Source organism: Bos taurus, chromosome 10 (genome assembly GCF_002263795.3).
Source record: "Bos taurus isolate L1 Dominette 01449 registration number 42190680 breed Hereford chromosome 10, ARS-UCD2.0, whole genome shotgun sequence".
NCBI classification, from domain to species: Eukaryota; Metazoa; Chordata; class Mammalia; order Artiodactyla; family Bovidae; genus Bos; species Bos taurus.
Window position 1 is genome coordinate 54,191,238 of NC_037337.1, and position 7,281 is coordinate 54,198,518.

Below are 7,281 nucleotides of genomic sequence, written 5' to 3' on the forward strand. Positions count from 1 at the left end.
AAGTCTCTTAGTGCCGTTTCTCCAATAGCATTTGCTTTCATTTCTCTGTCACACTCTGATAATTCTTCATATATTTCAAAATTTCCTGTTATTAGCATATCTGTTATGTTGCTCTGTGATCTTTGATGTCACTGTTGCAACTGTTTGGGGCACCATGTACTACACCCATGTAAGAGAGCAAAGTTATTAAATGTGTGTGTTCTGACTCCTCTACAGACCTGTGTTCCTCTATCTTGCTCCCTCTCCTCAGGCCTGTTTGCCAAGACACAACAATCTTAAAGTTAGGCCAATTAATAACCCTACAAAGGCCTACACGTGTTCAAGTGAAAGGAGGAGTTGTATGCTTTCATTTAAAATCAAAAGCCAGAAATGATTAAGCTAAGTGAGGAAGACACACAGAGAGCTGACACAGGCCCAAAGCTAAGCCTCTTACATCAGTTAACCAAGTTACAAATGCAAAGTTCTAGAAGGAAATTAAAAGTGCTACTCCAGTAAAGGAATGAACGACAGGACAGCAAAACAGCCTTATTGCTGATATGGAGAAAGCTTCAGTGGTCTGCATACAAGATTAAAATGGCCACAACATTCTCTCCAGTGGAAGCCTAATGCAGAGCAAGGCCCAGTGTTCTGCAATTCTGTGAAGGCTGGGAGAGGTGAGGAAGCTGCAGAAGAAAAGTTTGAGGTGAGCAGAGGCTGGTTCATGAAGTTTCAGGAAAGAAGCCGTCTTCATAACATATCAGTGCATGGTGAAGAAGCAATGCTGATATAGAAGCTGCAGCAAATTATCCAGAAGATCTAGCTAAGGTCAGTAATAAACATGGCTACACTAAACAACAGATTTTCAGTGTAGACATAACAGTCTTATACTGGAAGAAGATGCCATCTAGGACTGCCCGTTAAAGAAAACAAGTCAGTGCTTAGCTTCAAAGCTTCAAAGGACAGGCTGACTTTATCACAGGCTAATGTAGCTGGTGACTTTAAGTTGAAGCCAATGCTCATTTACCATTGTGAAAATCCTAGGGCCCTTAAAAATTACGCTAAATCTACCCTGTCTGTCCTCTATAAACAGAACAACAAAGCCTGGAGAGCAGGACACCTGCTGACAAGATGGTTTACTAAACATTTTAAGCCCACTGTTAAGACCTACTGCTCAGAAAAAAAAGATTCCTTTCAAAACATCACTGCTCACTGATAACACACCTAGTCATCAAGCTCTCTAATGGAGATACATGAGATTCATGTTGTTTTCATGCCTGCTAACACAACATCCATTCTTCAGCCCACTGATCAAGGAATCATTTCAACTTTCAAGTATTTTATTTTTTAACGAATACAATTTGTAAGGCTATAGCTGTCATGGATAGTGATTCCTTTGCTGGATCTGGACAAAGTAAATTGAAAGCCTTCTGGAAAAGATTCACCATCCTGGATACCATTAAGAACATTAAGGATTCATGGTAAGAGGTCAAAATATCAACATTAACAGGAATTGGACGAAGTTGATTCCAGTCCTCTTGAATGACTTGGAGGGGTTCAAAACTTCAGTGGAGGAAATAATTGCAGATGTGGTAGAAACGGCAAGAGAACTAGTATTAGAAATTGAACTTAAAAATGTGACTGAATTGATGCAGTTTCAAGATAAAACTTTAACCAACGAGGAGTGCCTTCTTATGAATGAGCAAAGTAGTTTCTTGAGATGGAATTTACTGATGGTAAAGATGCTGTGAATATGCAGTGGCAAGGTTTTGAAAGAACCTTCTAATTTTGAAAGAAGTCCTACTGTGGGTAAAATGCTATCAAATGGCATCACTGCAAGCTACACAGAAATTGTTTGTGAAAGCAAAAGCCTACTGATGCAGCGAACTTCATCTCTGTCTTATTTTAAGAAATTGCCACAGCCACCCCAATCTTCAGCAACCACCATTCTGATCAGTCAGCAACTTCGAGGCATGGGCCTCCCTGATGGATCAGTGGTAAAGAATCTGCCTGCCAAAGCAGGAGACATGGGTTCAATCCCTGATCCGGAAAGATGCCACAAGCCATACAGTGCAAACTAAGCCCAGGAACCACCACTATTGAGCCTGTGCTCTAGAGTCCAGGAATGAAACTACTGAACCCATGTGCCATAACCACTGAAGCCGACACACCTAGTGCCCATGCCCCACAAAAAGAAAAGCCACTACAATGAGAAGTCTATGTAACACAACTAGAGAGTAGCCCCCACTCTCCCAAACTAGAGAACAGCCCATGCAGCAGCAAAGACTCAGCACACCCAAAAATAAACAAATAAATAAAACTACTCTTTAAAAAATAATTGAGGCATGACCCTCCACCAAAAAAAAGATTATGACTTGCTGAACACTCATGTGATGGTTAATATTCTTCAGTGGTAACATATTATTTAATTAAATTCAATATATTTTTAAAGATATAATGCTATTTCACACTTAACAGACTATCAGATCAGATCAGATCAGATCAGTCGCTTAGTCATGCCCGACTCTTTGCGACCCCATGAATCGCAGCACGCCAGGCCTCCCTGTCCATCACCAACTCCCGGACTTCACTCAGACTCACGTCCATTGAGTCAGTGATGCCATCCAGCCATCTCATCCTCTGTTGTCCCCTTCTCCTCTTGCCCCTAATCCCTCCCAGCATCAGAGTCTTTTCCAATGAGTCAACTCTTCCCATGAGGTGGCCAAAGTACTGGAGTTTCAGCTTTAGCATCAGTCCTTCCAAAGAAATCCCAGGGCTGATCTCCTTCAGAATGGACTGGTTGGATCTCCTTGCAGTCCAAGGGACTCTCAAGAGTCTTCTCCAACACCACACTTCAAAAGCATCAATTCTTCAGCACTCAGCCTTTTTCACAGTCCAACCCTAACATCCATACACAACCACAGGAAAAACCATAGCCTTGACTAGACGAACCTTTGTTGGCAAAGTAACGTCTCTGCTTTTGAATATGCTATCTAGGTTGGTCATAACTTTCCTTCCAAGGAGTAAGCGTCTTTTAATTTCTTGGCTGCAGTCACCATCTGCAGTGATTTTGGAGCCCCCCAAAATAAAGTCTGACACTGTTTCCATTGTTTCCCCATCTATTTCCCATGAAGTGAAGGGACCGGATGCCATGATCTTCGTTTTCTGAATGTTGAACTTTAAGCCAACTCTTTCACTCTCCTCTTTCACTTTCATCAAGAGGCTTTTTAGTTCCTTTTCACTTTCTGCCATAAGGGTGGTGTCATCTGCATATCTGAGGTTATTGATATTTCTACTGGCAATTGTGATTCCGCTTGTGTTTCTTCCAGTCCAGCGTTTCTCATGATGTACTCTGCATATAAGTTAAATAAACAGGGTGACAATATACAGCCTTGACGAACTCCTTTTCCTATTTGGAACCAGTCTGTTGTTCCATGTCCAGTTCTAACTGTTGCTTCCTGACCTGCATACAAATTTCTCAAGAGGCAGGTCAGGTGGTCTGGTATTCCCATCTCTTTCAGAATTTTCCACAGTGTATTGTGATCCACACAGTCAAAGGCTTTGGCATAGTCAATAAAGCAGAAATAGATGTTTTTCTGGAACTCTTTTGATTTTTCGATGATTCAGCTGGATGTTGGCAATTTGATCTCTGGTTCCTCTGCCTTTTCTAAAACCAGCTTGAACATCAGGAAGTTCATGGTTTGCATATTGCTGAAGCCTGGCTTGGAGAATTTTGAGCATTACTTTACTAGCATGTAAGATAAGTGCAACTGTACGGTAGTTTGAGCATTCTTTGGCATTGCCTTTCTTTGGGATTGGAATGAAAACTGACCTTTTGCAGTCCTGTGGCCACTGCTGAGTTTTCCAAATTTGCTGGCATATTGAGTGCAGCACTTTCACAGCATCATCTTTCAGGATTTGGAATAGCTCAACTGGAATTTTATCACCTCCCAACTTTTATATGCACTAGAAAACCAAAAAATTCACATGACTCTACTGTGGTATTCACTTTATTGTGACAGTCTGGAACTGAATGTGCAATAATATCTCCAAGGTATGCCTGCATCTTGATAGTGATGGTATTTGTAAAAACTCAAAGAACTATATAGTAAAAATGGTGAATACCTCACTATTTTTATTCAGGTATACCTCAGTAAGCCTGAATTTAAGAAAAACTAGTGAAGAAATAATTTTTCATTGTTTAGTAGCTAAGTTGTGTCTGACTCTCTTGCAACCCCATGGACTGTAGCCTGCCAGGCTCCTCTGTCTATGGGATTTCCCAGGCAATAATACCGGAGTGGATTGCTATGCCCTCCTCCTGGGGATCTTACCAACCTAGGGTTAGAACCCATGTTTCCTGCATTGGAGTCAGACTGTTTACCACTGAGGCACCTGGGAAGCCCAAAGAAGTAATACTGAATTAAAAAAAATTAATTCTAAAAAATAGGAGAGAAAGAAAAAAGAAAGAATAGACAAGAGAAATTAAAAGAATAAGTCAATTATATGAGTAATTATATGAAGTGCAAATGGATTAAACACTTCAACTAAACGGCAGATTTCCAGACCAGATTTAAAAAAAAAAACTCAAGTGTGTGTTGTTACACTTTAAATACGAGTACACAGATTGAAAGCAAAATAATGAAAATATATATCATACAAACCATAATGTAAAGGAAGCTTGTATGATTACACTAATATCAGACAAGGTAAACTTCAAGGTAAGAAGTGTACTAGAGATATATGGTAGCATTTCCTAAAGATAAAAGCATAAATTCATCAAAGCAACAATTCAAATCCTGACTATTTACATCCAAAATAACATAGTTTCAAACATGATAAAACAAAAAACGGAGAAACAGACATAACCCCAATTTTAGTTTAATATACCCTTCTCTGGTATGTTAGACTAAGAAAAAAAATTATATATGTTATGTAGATTCTTTGAACAAAATTACTAACAAATTTAATCAACTGTATACACTAATCATAAAAAGTGTGTGCCACATTCTGGCCACCTACCTGTGCCACGGACACGGCAGTAGCTAACTGTCCAGCCAGGCAGCAGGGGCAGCGGGAGCTGCTAGGTGGAGAGACCAGTTTTCTCAGTTGGAGCTTCTCACCTCTGTGCCTGGAAGGAGTTTCAGGCATGAGGATAGAGTGGTCATCCACAGCCACCAGTTCAGCCCCGGGCTCCGAGGCCTCCCTACATCTATGTCAATAAGTCTATAACAGGATGCCCCCACAGCTACGTCATACATCATTACGTCTGTGATTCGGGAGTCCCCGCAGGCACGTCAGACGTCACTGTGTCCGATTCAGGTGCCCCTATAGCTATATCACTCATCACTACTTCTGATATGGGAGTCCCCACAGCCACGTTAGACCTCACTATATCTGTGATACTGGCATCCCCACAGCTACATCAGACGCCACTACGTCTGTGATACTGGCGTCCCTTGAAGCTACGTCATACTTTGCTACGTCAAACGTCACTATGTCTGTGATTTGGGTGCCCCCACAGCCACGTCACTACGTCTGATATGGGCGTTCCCACAGATACGTTACACGTCACTATGTCTGATACGCACGCCCCAACGGTTACATCATGCGTCACTTTGTCTGTGATTCCGGTGTCCCCAGAGCTACGTCATATGTCAGTGTGTCTTTGATTCAGGCATCCCCACAGCTACGTCATACATCACTATGTCTGTGATTCGGGTGTCCTCGCAGCCACATCAGACATCACTACATCTGTGATTTGGGCATCCCCACAGCTACATTAGACGTCACTCTCTGTGATTCGGGTGTCCCCACAGCCACGTCAGACGTCACTACGTCTGTGATGCAGATGTCTCCACAGCTACATCAGATGTCACTATGTCTGTGATCTGGGCATCCCCACAGCTACATTATAGGTCTATGTTAGAGGTGTCAGGGGGTAATGAGGCTGCTTATAATCATCATCAAGAACTGCCTCCCGGGTCCCTCTGAACCACTGCCACATGTGCTATTCAAGTGTCGCTCAGGGCTGTGGGGCTGACCGAGCTCCAAGACCAGCCAGCCTTTAAGGTGGGACTCAATTTAGCTGCAAAGGGGGACATGTGGGGGCAACAAACTTGGTCTCCAGTTCCGCCCATCAGCAGGCGCCCCAGGCCTTTCCCAGCCTCTTGTGCCATTTGGTTACTACTCAGCTGCCTCATCACTTTGGGACTTCCTGTCCTTGGGGTCTTGCTTCCCAGGCCTGATGCCAAGGATCTTGGGCTCTTTCTCCTACCCAGAGCCCTGGGTGCCATCTGCCCCCAGTGGCTCTGGCTCCTCAGAGCTGTAGGATCTGCTGACCAAATCTCACTAATGGATCTTTCTGGCCATTCCTGTTCAGCTGCAGTCCAGCCATGGTATGGTCTTGTTGGTCATGGAATCTGGAAGTAATTAAGGTTTTATTAGGAATGATAGGGACAAAAATGTCACTTATATATGGAATCTAAAAATGTGATACAAATGAACTTACTTACAAAATAGAGTCAGACATAGAAAACAAACTTACAGTTACCAAAGGGGAAAGGGCAGGGTCATGGGGTATAGATAAATTAGAAGTCTGGGATTAAACAGATATACATTACCAAATAAAAAATAGAAACAAATGAGGTCCTACGGTACAGCACAGGGAAATATGTTCATTATATTGTAATAATCTATAATGGGTCACAGCCTTATTGTGCCAAGGGGGCTTGTGTAGCTCAATGAAGCTATGAGCTATGTAGTGCAGGGCCACCCAAGACAGATGGGTCATAGTGGAGAGTTCAAACAAAACATGATCCACTTGAGGAAGGACTGGCAAACCACCCCAGTATACTTGTTGTGAGAACCTCATGAACTGTATAAAAAGGCAAAAAGATATGACACCAAAAGATGAGCCCTCCAGGTCAGGAGGTGTCTAATATGCTACTGGGAAGAGTGGAGGACAATTACTAATAGTTTCAGAAACAATGAAGCATCTGAGCCAAAGTGGAAACAAAGCTCAGTTATGGATGTGTCTGGTGATGAAAGTAAAATGCAATGTTGTAAAGAGCGGTACTGCATAGGAACCTGGAATGTTAGGCCCATGAATCAAGCCAAATTGGACACAGTCAAGCAGGAGATGGCAAGAGGAAACATCAACATCTTGGGAATCAGTGAATTAAATGGACGGGGATGGGTGAATTTAATTCAGATGACCATTATATCTACTACTATGGGCAAGAATCCCTTAAAAGAAATGAATAAGCCCTCATAGTCAACAAAAGAGTCTGAAATGCAGTACTTGGG

At 42.3% G+C, this 7,281-nt stretch overlaps 1 pseudogene; it reads left to right on the forward strand.

Annotated features, from left to right (window-relative positions):
* Positions 1–205: 205 nt before the first annotated feature.
* LOC101908421 (tigger transposable element-derived protein 1-like) lies at positions 206–5,967 on the forward strand (annotated as a pseudogene).
* Positions 5,968–7,281: the final 1,314 nt, after the last annotated feature.